Source organism: Salvelinus namaycush, chromosome 4 (assembly GCF_016432855.1).
Source record: "Salvelinus namaycush isolate Seneca chromosome 4, SaNama_1.0, whole genome shotgun sequence".
In the NCBI taxonomy this organism is placed as follows: Eukaryota; Metazoa; Chordata; class Actinopteri; order Salmoniformes; family Salmonidae; genus Salvelinus; species Salvelinus namaycush.
In genome coordinates, this window is record NC_052310.1 from 75,698,307 (window position 1) to 75,711,761 (window position 13,455).

At 44.6% G+C, this 13,455-nt stretch overlaps 1 pseudogene; it reads left to right on the plus strand.

Annotated features, from left to right (window-relative positions):
- Window positions 1–2,770: 2,770 nt before the first annotated feature.
- LOC120046005 overlaps window positions 2,771–13,455 on the plus strand; it is a 44,580-nt pseudogene continuing 33,895 nt past the window's right edge.

Consider the following 13,455-nt stretch of genomic DNA (forward strand, 5'->3'; position numbering starts at 1 on the left):
CCAATTGTGCACACCTTGGAGCATTTTCTATATTAAAGTAATTTAAAACATGATTAAATAAGCCTAAAGTAAATAAAAGTAAAAAGTAATAACATAATGGATTTTTGTAATTTCCACTATGTTCTGTCATTTCCATCAGAGTTAAGTTTGTGATGGAAATGACTGTGATGGAAATGATGCTTCTGCTGTTTTTGGAGAAAAATGACAGACTGCTTAGCATGCTTTGGGCAACTACGGGAACTTCTATGTCCTCAGGGTCAATTTTGTGGATATTATTTAAAAAATACATGTTTTTATTCTTCATATGTTAAGTTCACACTACAATCACCCCATATTTTTTTCAACACCTCTCTATCAAGTATTTTAGCTACTTTTCAGATGCATTTTATACATCTATTTCACTGTTTTGCCCTTGTCCTTGACCCAGACTTTTGAGCTACTATGTTTTTCTATGAGAAAACATGAATAATTACACATGATGTAATGTTATCTTCTAGAGAAAGAGTCAATAAAATAAAATAAAATCTATATCAATATGTATTGTGAGTATGCCCTTTATATTCTTATTTCCACAAAATATACCTGTCCTTTGGTAGTGGTGTCATTTTCACCACTGAGGGCAAATTCCTCATTAATAAAGTTTTGTCAAGAGAATATCTTTAATGTTTGTTTGTGGACCATCATTTTATCATAGAAGATGAAGAAAAACACCATGTTCTAACTGTCACGATTGTCTAAGGTGGAAACAGTAGACCAAGGTGCAGCGTGGTGAGCGTACATACTTCTTTATTATAAGATGTCGCCAACAATAAACATCAAAACGAAACCGTGCCGCCAACGTAATGCTCACATCCAACTATACATGGACAACTACCCACAAATACAGGTGGGAAAAAGGATACACCCGGCCAAACACCAAGAAATACAAATCATAGAAAAAGGAACATAGAATGCCCACCCAAATCACACCCTGACCAAACCAAAATAGAGACATAAAAAGCTCTCTATGGTCAGGGTGTGACAGTAACTGTAACGTTCGTCTGGTGGTGTATGAACGGACCAAGGCGCAGCGGGTGATGAATACATAACTATTTATTTCAAAACAGACGAAACACTGACAAAACACTAGAACAAACTACAAAACAATAAACGAAGGCAACAGACCTGAAACAAACAAACTTACATATAGACGAAGGACGCAAGAACAGGAACAGACTACCTAAAACGAACGAACAAACGAAACAGTCCCATGTGGATTACACAGACACAGGAACAATCACCCACAAACAAACAGTGAGAACAACCTACCTTAATATGACTCTCAATCAGAGGAAATGAAAACCACCTGCCTCTAATTGAGAGCCATACCAGGCAACCCATTAACCCAACATAGAAAACACATAACATAGACTACCCACCCAAACTCACGCCCTGACCAATTAAACACATACCAAACAACAGAAAACAGGTCAGGAACGTGACAGTAACAAACACATAATTGTGCATTTTATTAAAATGAGCACCGTTGGAATTGTTCAGACATTGCCTCATCTGCACCATGTTTTCTTGATCAAATAGGTTCATGTGATTCTCGTTTGTTCTTACTAGAGTCTCCTTCAGTTTTGTTACAACCTCATGACACACTAAATATGAATGACATTCACATGTATTTATTAACTTCTTTGACCTGACAGGTCATTTTGACAGATGTCAGCATTGCAGCAACAATCTTATACCTTAGTTATAGTTATATAGTAGCTCATCAGGTAGTAGCCTATGTTTTCTCTCAGGCTGATACAGAGAGACTCATCCATGCTTTTATTACAAGCAGGCTTGACTACTGCAATGCTCTCCTGTCTGTTCTACCTAAAAAAGCCATTGGTCAACTGCAAAATATACAGAATGCTGCAGCAAGGGTACTGACCAAGACCAGACAGAGAGCACGCATTACACCGGTTTTCCAGGTCTGCACTAGCTGCCTGTGAGATTTAGAATTCATTTTAAGATTCTTCTATTGGTTTTTAAATCAATCCACGATTGTGCACCTCAGTACATGTCAGACATGCTTGTAAGTTATGTACCCAGCAGGTCCCTCAGGTCCTCAGGCACTGGACTTTTAACTATCCCAAAGTCTAGAACCATTACAAAAAAAGATTGCAGTATTTGCATGAGGTAGACACTGCTTCCAAAATAACACCGTTTTATTTGCTGCAGTAAGTTTGCAATGTAAGAGTGCAGTAAAACTGCTGTTCAACTGCAGTACACTACATTTATTATTAAAACACACCTTAAAACCCACCCTTTTAGCTTTGCTTTTCCTTAAGGGGCTTTTGAGTCATTACATTCATGTTATTCTTTAGTTTTTATCTTCATGTTTGTTGTGTAGTAAATGTTTCAGTTTTTATTTTCATTGTCATTATTCGTTTTTTCCTGTGAAGCTCATTGTGTTGCATTCCATGTCTGAAATTTGCTGTAGAAATAAGGCTTGATTTGATTTGATTTGGTATTGGGTACGTTTTATATTAAAAAAAGTCTGATTACAAGTTTATTTGACCAGTACACTCCAGGCATGGTACATTTATATTTCACAATCATGAGGATACTTCCTATTTCAAGTCCATTCACCAGCTCCATTATTCCAAGTTGTCATAATTTAACTTTAAGGAAACGACTCCCTCTGCTGGCCAAATAAGATAACATTCCTTTAGTCTCAGAACTGTATTGACTCAGGTCAATCTCTCCCTTTTCCAGGCCTTGTTTCATGTACAGTATGGCTTCCATTTACTCTGGTATTCACATTAAGCTGAAAAACCCCAAGACACCCCGGGTAGAAAAACTGAACCATACCCATTTTACACTGATGATACAAGTGTTTTATTAAATGTCATGATTTCTAACATTTTTTTCTCTCCAGGTTATAATTGAAAGGATTCAGGAGTTGCCTCAGAGACCTCCTCAGCAGCTGTCTCCACTGTGCTGAACTTCTGTAAGGGCATCCTGTCCTCCCCAGTCCTCTCTGTCACATTAACCACTAAGTACAGGCTACTGGTGGAGCTGCTGGCCAAGCTGTGTGCCCTGGCCTAATCCAAGCTCAGTCAGCAGCAAATCACAGACCCCCTGACACCCCAGGTGTTTGAGGTCCTTCTTCTTACCCTGAGCAGGTAACTCACAGTCCAGAGGTAGCAGGCCAATGTCAACCGTGTGTTTGTCCAAGTCACAACACACATGCTCCCGCACCTCCTCCTGCTCAGGGACCTACTGACCATCACGGCCTGGATGGCCGAGGATGACCCACGTGTTGGCCAGCACCTGAGTAGGGACATCCGTGGTAAGGTGGATACCATCCGGCAGTCTGCTCTCTTCCTGCCAGACCACCTCCAGGCGTATAAGGAGGAGCCAGGGATGAAGAAAGGGCTGGCAGGGAAGGGCCTACTCTCCCCAATCCACTCAATAATTACAAAGCTCTGTGACACCACTCTCCATTATGCGGTCAGGTCGAGTTCCCTCCCGCTGCTCTTCAGGTTCTCACTGGACGCCTACTGTAAAGGAGAGGATAATAAAGAACACAGTTAATCACCGCCGTGGATTTCATAAACGTGGTGACTCTCAAAGACACGTTTGATGGTGAAAACTGCAGCTTAGCTCTGCTGGCTTTGGAGAACCTCTTGAAATTATGCTTGATGGGAGACATTTACAATGTGTCGGCTGACAGGATAAAGCACAAGAAGGTTCAGTTGATTTTCTATAGGAAGGTGGTTAGGATGTTGTTTGAGAATTCCCATCCCATTATATCAGCATGGTACCGCTGTCTAAAAGCCCTGCTCAGTCTCAACCACCTGATCATAGAGCCGGACGTGGACGAGCTGATGTCGGCCGGATGGATCAACTCCGACTGCACAGAGCCACGGGTTAGGAAGGCACACGAGGCCCTCATCTCCTCTGTTCTCCTGACCTATGCCAAGCTGAGGAGCTCCTGGCTGTCATCTGCCGCTCAGCAGTGGATGAGTTCCGACAGCCTGTTCTTCCAGAGGCAGTGCAAAGGACGCTCAGCAGTGGATGAGTTCCGACAGCCTGTTCTTCCAGAGGCAGTGCAAAGGACGCTCAGCAGTGGATGAGTTCCGACAGCCTGTTCTTCCAGAGGCAGTGCAAAGGACGCTCAGCAGTGGATGAGCGCCGACAGCCTGTTCTTCATAGGACGCTCAGCAATGTATTTTTTTAATTTATTTCACATTTATTTTACCAGGTAGGCTAGTTGAGAACAAGTTCTCATTTACAACTGCGACCTGGCCAAGATAAAGCAAAGCAGTGCGACACAAACAACAACACAGAGTTACACATGGAATAAACAAACATACAGTCAATAACACAATAGAGAAAAAGTCTATGTACAGTGTGTGCAAATTAGGTAAGATAAGGGAGGTAAGGCAATAAATAGGCCATTGTGGCGAAATAATTACAATTTAGCAATTAAACACTGGAGTGATAGATGTGCAGAAGATGAATGTGCATGTAGAGATACTGGGGTGCAAAGGAACAACAACAAAAAATAACAGTATGGGGATGAGGTAGTTGGATGGGCTATTTACAGATGGGCTATGTACAGGTGCAGTGATCTGTGAGCTGCTCTGACAGCTGGAGCTTAAAGTTAGTGAGGGAGATATGGGTCTCCAGCTTCAGTGATTTTTGCAATTCGTTCCAGTCATTGGCAGCAGAGAACTGGAAGGAAAGGAGGCCAAAGGAGGAATTGGCTTTGGGGGTGACCAGTGAAATATACCTGCTGGAGCGCGTGCTATGGGTGAGTGCTGCTATGGTGACCAGTGAACTGAGATAAGGCGGGGCTTTACCTAGCAAAGACTTATAGATGACCTGGAGCCAGTGGGATTGGTGACGAATATGAAGCGAGGGCCAGCCAATGAGAGGATACAGTTTGCAGTGGTGAGTAGTATATGGGGCTTTGGTGACAAAACGGATGGCACTGTGATAGACTGCATCCAATTTGCTGAGTAGAGTGTTGGAGGCTATTTTGTAAATGACATCGCCGAAGTCAAGGATCAGCAGGATAGTCAGTTTTACGAGGGTATGTTTTAGAGGTCGACCGATTAATCGGAATGGTCGGTATTTTTGGATGCCGATTTTTTAATTAATTTTTTTTAAATATATTTTTTTACACCTTTATTTAACTAGGCAAGTCAGTTAAGAACACATTCTTATTTTCAATGATGGCCTAGGAACGAACGGTGGGTTAACTGCCTTGTTCAGGGGCAGAACGACAGATTTTTACCTTGTCAGCTCAGGGATTCAATCTTGCAACCTTACGGTTAACTAGTCCAACGCTCTAACCACCTGCCTCATGAGGAGCCTGCCTGTTACACGAATGCAGTAAGAAGCCAAGGTAAGTTGCTAGCTAGCATTAAACTTATCTTATAAAAAACAATTAATCATAATCACTAGTTATAACTACACATGTTTGATGATATTACTAGTTTATCTAGCGTGTTCTGCGTTGCATTTAATCGATGCGGTGCGCATTCGGGAAAATAGACTGTCGTTGCTCCAACGTGTACCTAACCATAAACATCAATGCCTTTCTTAAAATCAATACACATAAGTACAGTGGGGCAAAAAAGTATTTAGTCAGCCACCAATTGTGCAAGTTCTCCCACTTAAAAAGACGAGAGAGGCCTGTAATTTTCATCATAGGTACACTTCAACTATGACAGACAAAATGAGAAAAAAAAATCCAGAAAATCACATTGTAGGATTTTTAATGAATTTATTTGCAAATTATGGTGGAAAATAAGTATTTGGTCAATAACAAAAGTTTATCTCAATACTTTGTTATATACCCTTTGTTGGCAATGACAGAGGTCAAACGTTTTCTGTAAGTCTTCACAAGGTTTTCACACACTGTTGCTGGTATTTTGGCCCATTCCTCCCCATGCAGATCTCCTCTAGAGCAGTGATGTTTTGGGGCTGTTGCTGGGCAAGACGGACTTTCAACTCCCTCCAAAGATTTTCTATGGGGTTGAGATATGGAGACTGGCTAGGCCACTCCAGGACCTTGAAATGCTTCTTACGAAGCCACTCCTTCGTTGCCCGGGCGGTGTGTTTGGGATCATTGTCATGCTGAAAGACCCAGCCACGTTTCATCTTCAATGCCCTTGCTGATGGAAGGAGGTTTTCACTCAAAATCTCACGATACATGGCCCCATTCATTCTTTCCTTTACACGGATCAGTCGTCCTGGTCCCTTTGCAGAAAAACAGCCCCAAAGCATGATGTTTCCACCCCCATGCTTCACAGTAGGTATGGTGTTCTTTGGATGCAACTCAGCATTCTTTGTCCTCCAAACACGACGAGTTGAGTTTTTACCAAAAAGTTCTATTTTAGTTTCATCTGACCATATGACATTCTCACAATCTTCTTCTGGATCATCCAAATGCTCTCTAGCAAACTTCAGACGGGCCTGGACATGTACTGGCTTAAGCAGGGGGACACGTCTGGCACTGCAGGATTTGAGTCCCTGGCGGCGTAGTGTGTTACTGATGGTAGGCTTTGTTACTTTGGTCCCAGCTCTCTGCAGGTCATTCACTAGGTCCCCCCGTGTGGTTCTGGGATTTTTGCTCACCGTTCTTGTGATCATTTTGACCCCACGGGGTGAGATCTTGCGTGGAGCCCCAGATCGAGGGAGATTATCAGTGGTCTTGTACGTCTTCCATTTCCTAATAATTGCTCCCACAGTTGATTTCTTCAAACCAAGCTGCTTACCTATTGCAGATTCAGTCTTCCCAGCCTGGTGCAGGTCTACAATTTTGTTTCTGGTGTCCTTTGACAGCTCTTTGGTCTTGGCCATAGTGGAGTTTGGAGTGTGACTGTTTGAGGTTGTGGACAGGTATCTTTTATACTGATCACAAGTTCAAACAGGTGCCATTAATACAGATAACGAGTGGAGGACAGAGGAGCCTCTTAAAGAAGAAGTTACAGGTCTGTGAGAGCCAGAAATCTTGCTTGTTTGTAGGTGACCAAATACTTATTTTCCACCATCATTTGCAAATAAATTCAAAAAAAATCCTACAATGTGATTTTCTGGATGTTTTTTTCTCATTTTGTCTGTCATAGTTGAAGTGTACCTATGATGAAAATTACAGGCCTCTCTCATCTTTTTAAGTGGGAGAACTTGCACAATTGGTGGCTGACTAAATACTTTTTTGCCCCACTGTATATATTTTTTACCTGCATATTTAGCTAAAAGAAATAGCAGGCAAAATTAACCAGGTGAAATTGTGTCACTTCTCTTGTGTTCATTGCACGCAGAGTCAGGGTATATGCAACAGTTTGGGCCGCCTGGCTCATTGCGAACTAATTTGCCAGAATTTTACGTAATTATGACATTTACATTTACATTTACATTTAAGTCATTTAGCAGACGCTCTTATCCAGAGCGACTTACAAATTGGTGCATTCACCTTATGATATCCAGTGGAACAGCCACTTTACAATAGTGCATCTAAATCTTTTAGGGGGGGGGGGGGGGGGGGGGGGGTTAGAAGGATTACTTTATCCTATCCTAGGTATTCCTTAAAGAGGTGGGGTTTCAGGTGTCTCCGGAAGGTGGTGATTGACTCCGCTGACCTGGCGTCGTGAGGGAGTTTGTTCCACCATTGGGGTGCCAGAGCAGCGAACAGTTTTGACTGGGCTGAGCGGGAACTGTACTTCCTCAGAGGTAGGGAGGCGAGCAGGCCAGAGGTGGATGAACGCAGTGCCCTTGTTTGGGTGTAGGGCCTGATCAGAGCCTGAAGGTACGGAGGTGCCGTTCCCCTCACAGCTCCGTAGGCAAGCACCATGGTCTTGTAGCGGATGCGAGCTTCAACTGGAAGCCAGTGGAGAGAGCGGAGGAGCGGGGTGACGTGAGAGAACTTGGGAAGGTTGAACACCAGACGGGCTGCGGCGTTCTGGATGAGTTGTAGGGGTTTAATGGCACAGGCAGGGAGCCCAGCCAACAGCGAGTTGCAGTAATCCAGACGGGAGATGACAAGTGCCTGGATTAGGACCTGCGCCGCTTCCTGTGTGAGGCAGGGTCGTACTCTGCGAATGTTGTAGAGCATGAACCTACAGGAACGGGCCACCGCCTTGATGTTAGTTGAGAACGACAGGGTGTTGTCCAGGATCACGCCAAGGTTCTTAGCGCTCTGGGAGGAGGACACAATGGAGTTGTCAACCGTGATGGCGAGATCATGGAACGGGCAGTCCTTCCCCGGGAGGAAGAGCAGCTCCGTCTTGCCGAGGTTCAGCTTGAGGTGGTGATCCGTCATCCACACTGATATGTCTGCCAGACATGCAGAGATGCGATTCGCCACCTGGTTATCAGAAGGGGGAAAGGAGAAGATTAATTGTGTGTCGTCTGCATAGCAATGATAGGAGAGACCATGTGAGGTTATGACAGAGCCAAGTGACTTGGTGTATAGCGAGAATAGGAGAGGGCCTAGAACAGAGCCCTGGGGGACACCAGTGGTGAGAGCACGTGGTGCGGAGACAGATTCTCGCCACGCCACCTGGTAGGAGCGACCTGTCAGGTAGGACGCAATCCAAGCGTGGGCCGCGCCGGAGATGCCCAACTCGGAGAGGGTGGAGAGGAGGATCTGATGGTTCACAGTATCAAAGGCAGCCGATAGGTCTAGAAGGATGAGAGCAGAGGAGAGAGAGTTAGCTTTAGCAGTGCGGAGCGCCTCCGTGACACAGAGAAGAGCAGTCTCAGTTGAATGACTAGTCTTGAAACATGACTGATTTGGATCAAGAAGGTCATTCTGAGAGAGATAGCAGGAGAGCTGGCCAAGGACGGCACGTTCAAGAGTTTTGGAGAGAAAAGAAAGAAGGGATACTGGTCTGTAGTTGTTGACATCGGAGGGATCGAGTGTAGGTTTTTTCAGAAGGGGTGCAACTCTCGCTCTCTTGAAGACGGAAGGGACGTAGCCAGCGGTCAAGGATGAGTTGATGAGCGAGGTGAGGTAAGGGAGAAGGTCTCCGGAAATGGTCTGGAGAAGAGAGGAGGGGATAGGGTCAAGCGGGCAGGTTGTTGGGCGGCCGGCCGTCACAAGACGCAAGATTTCATCTGGGGAGAGAGGGGAGAAAGAGGTCAAAGCACAGGGTAGGGCAGTGTGAGCAGAACCAGCGGTGTCGTTTGACTTAGCAAACGAGGATCGGATGTCGTCGACCTTCTTTTCAAAATGGTTGACGAAGTCATCCGTAGAGAGGGAGAAGGGGGGGGGGGGGGAGGAGGATTCAGGAGGGAGGAGAAGGTGGCAAAGAGCTTCCTAGGGTTAGAGGCAGATGCTTGGAATTTAGAGTGGTAGAAAGTGGCTTTAGCAGCAGAGACAGAAGAGGAAAATGTAGAGAGGAGGGAGTGAAAGGATGCCAGGTCCGCAGGGAGGCGAGTTCTCCTCCATTTCCGCTCGGCTGCCCGGAGCCCTGTTCTGTGAGCTCGCAATGAGTCGTCGAGCCACGGAGCAGGAGGGGAGGACCGAGCCGGCCTGGAGGATAGGGGACATAGAGAGTCAAAGGATGCAGAAAGGGAGGAGCGGAGGGTTGAGGAGGCAGAATCAGGAGATAGGTTGGAGAAGGTTTGAGCAGAGGGAAGAGATGATAGGATGGAAGAGGAGAGAGTAGCGGGGGAGAGAGAGCGAAGGTTGGGACGGCGCGATACCATCCGAGTAGGGGCAGAGTGGGAAGTGTTGGATGAGAGCGAGAGGGAAAAGGATACAAGGTAGTGGTCGGAGACTTGGAGGGGAGTTGCAATGAGATTAGTGGAAGAACAGCATCTAGTAAAGATGAGGTCAAGCGTATTGCCTGCCTTGTGAGTAGGGGGGGAAGGTGAGAGGGTGAGGTCAAAAGAGGAGAGGAGTGGGAAGAAGGAGGCAGAGAGGAATGAGTCAAAGGTAGACGTGGGGAGGTTAAAGTCACCCAGAACGGTGAGAGGTGAGCCATCCTCAGGGAAGGAACTTATCAAGGCGTCAAGCTCATTGATGAACTCTCCAAGGGAACCTGGAGGGCGATAAATGATAAGGATGTTAAGCTTGAAAGGGCTGGTAACTGTGACAGCATGGAATTCAAAGGAGGCGATAGACAGATGGGTCAGGGGAGAAAGAGAGAATGTCCACTTGGGAGAGATGAGGATCCCAGTGCCACCACCCCGCTGACCAGAAGCTCTCGGGGTGTGCGAGAACACGTGGGCAGACGAGGAGAGAGCAGTAGGAGTAGCAGTGTTATCTGTGGTAATCCATGTTTCCGTCAGTGCCAAGAAGTCGAGGGACTGGAGGGAAGCATAGGCTGGGATGAACTCTGCCTTGTTGGCCGCAGATCGGCAGTTCCAGAGGCTGCCGGAGACCTGGAACTCCACGTGGGTCGTGCGCGCTGGGACCACCAGGTTAGGGTGGCAGCGGCCACGCGGTGTGAAGCGTTTGTATGGTCTGTGCAGAGAGGAGAGAACAGGGATAGACAGACACATAGTTGACAGGCTACAGAAGAGGCTACGCTAATGCAAAGGAGATTGGAATGACAAGTGGACTACACGTCTCGAATGTTCAGAAAGTTAAGCTTACGTTGCAAAAATCTTATTGACTAAAATGATTAAAATGATGCAGTACTGCTAGCTGGTGAAGTAGGCTAGCTAGCAGTGGCTGCGTTGTTGACTTTGTTTGAAAGTGTTGCTGGCTAGGTAGCCTCGACAACTGGCTAGGTAACCTCGATAACTGGCTAGATAATTACTCTAAACTACACAATTATCTTAGATACAAGGACAGCAAAGACAACTATGTAGCTAGCTAACACTACACTAATCAAATCGTTCCGTTGTAGTGTTTCGGTAGAAGTTGGCTAGCTGGCTAGCTAGCAGTGTTGACAACGTTAGGACGGCGAAAATAGCTGGCTAGCTGACTTTGTTTGAAAGTGGAGCTGGCTAGGTAACCTCGATAACTGGCTAGATAATTACTCTAAACTACACAATTATCTTAGATACAAGACAGCAAAGACAACTATGTAGCTAGCTAACACTACACTAATCAAATCGTTCCGTTGTAATGTTTCGTAAGAAGTTGGCTAGCTGGCTAGCTAGCAGTGTTGACAACGTTAGGACGGCGAAAATAGCTGGCTAGCTGACTTTGTTTGAAAGTGGAGCTGGCTAGGTAACCTCGATAGCTGGCTAGATAATTACTCCAAACTACACAATTATCTTAGATACAAAGACAGCAAAGACAACTATGTAGCTAGCTAACACTACACTAATCAAATCGTTCCGTTGTACAATGACATAACATTGAAGGTTGTGCAATGTAACAGGAATATTTAGACTTATGGATGCCACCCGTTAGATAAATACGGAACGGTTCCGTATTTCACTGAAAGAAGAAACGTTTTGTTTTCGAGATGATAGTTTCCGGATTCTACCATATTAATGACCTAAGGCTCGTATTTCTGTGTGTTATTATGTTATAATTAAGTCTATGATTTGATAGAGCAGTCTGACTGAGCGATGGTAGGCACCAGCAGGCTCGTAAGCATTCATTCAAACAGCACTTTCGTGCGTTTTGCCAGCAGCTCTTCGCAATGCTTCAAGCATTGCGCTGTTTATGACTTCAAGCCTATCAACTCCCGAGATTAGGCTGGTGTAACCGATGTGAAATGGCTAGCTAGCTAGGTGCGCGCTAATAGCGTTTCAAACGTCACTCACTCTGAGACTTGGAGTAGTTGTTCCCCTTGCTCTGCATGGGTAACGCTGCTTCGAGGGTGGCTGTTGTCGATGTGTTCCTGGTTCGAGCCCAGGTAGTGTTGATAATACAAGTTTACTGGAGAACTGAGACGAAGTAGAGACTCTGGACAGGGTGGATGAGGTTTAATTAAATGCAATTTATTCAGAGGTAAAGATATCTGAAATAGCGTGCACGGACCCTTTTCATCAAGCTCAAATGGAACTATCCGAAAAAAGAAGCCCAGATAACAGAGTGCATATACATTTTATACAGTACAGAAAGTAGGTTGAGTCTGGAAGTTCTGGTCCTCTGGTTGGTTCTGATGAGTTGGGCGAGGTCTCCTTCAGGCCAGTATCACTGTCCCATTGGCTCTGAGTAGAGTTCTTTGTCTTCAGAAATGTTCAGCTAAAACAGGAGATTAGGTGTGTGCGTAGATGTTCCTATTTTGACATTTCTGTGTGTCTCTGTAAAATGTTCAGACTGAAGAGGAGTTTTTGTGTGTGCGAAGATGTTCCTGTCTTATCTGTGTTTATGAAAGGTTTACGTCAGCCCTCTGTCCTTGGGTATGTGTGTGTCTCAGTTTCTCGTGATATGCAGTACCAGGCACCACTTTTCTTATCAGTCTTTATGAAAAGGCCTGTGTCAGCCATCTGTCTCTGGGTGTGTGAGAAACCCTGCTTAGAAAGAAGTTAGTTATAACAATGTAATAGCAATATGCTTGTGTTATTTTCAAATGGTATTTATTACAAATCCCTCTCTTCACGTCTCCAAAGAGACGTGACATAAACTAGGTAAAAGTAAGAAAAGCAAAAGTAAACAACCAGGGAAACTTTCTCAGAGAGAAAGTTTTGATTCCCTCTCTTCACGTCTCCAAAGAGACGTGACATAAACTAGGTAAAAGTAAGAAAAGCAAAAGTAAACAACCAGGGAAACTTTCTCAGAGAGAAAGTTTTGATTCCCTCTCTTCACGTCTCACAAGAGACGTGACATAAACTAGGTAAAAGTAAGAAAAGCAAAAGTAAACAACCAGGGAAACTTTCTCAGAGAGAAAGTTTTGATTCCCTCTCTTCACGTCTCACAAGAGACGTGACATAAACTAGGTAAAAGTAAGAAAAGCAAAAGTAAACAACCAGGGAAACTTTCTCAGAGAGAAAGTTTTATTTCCCTCTCTTCACGTCTCCAAAGAGACGTGACATAAACTAGGTAAAAGTAAGAAAAGCAAAAGTAAACAACCAGGGAAACTTTCTCAGAGAGAAAGTTTTGATTCCCTCTCTTCACGTCTCCAAAGAGACGTGACATAAACTAGGTAAAAGCAAGAAAAGCAAAAGTAAACAACCAGGGAAACTTTCTCAGAGAGAAAGTTTTGATTCCCTCTCTTCACGTCTCACAAGAGACGTGACATAAACTAGGTAAAAGTAAGAAAAGCAAAAGTAAACAACCAGGGAAACTTTCTCAGAGAGAAAGTTTTATTTCCCTCTCTTCACGTCTCCAAAGAGACGTGACATAAACTAGGTAAAAGTAAGAAAAGCAAAAGTAAACAACCAGGGAAACTTTCTCAGAGAGAAAGTTTTATTCCCCCTCTTCACGTCTCACAAGAGACGTGACAAAAGCTATGAATGGCGTTTAATTAGTCATCAGTCCAATAGCCTGGCTCAGCATCCTCCAGGGCAAGCATAGGAAACATCTGTCCCTTCTCTGCCTGGTTGGGATCAATA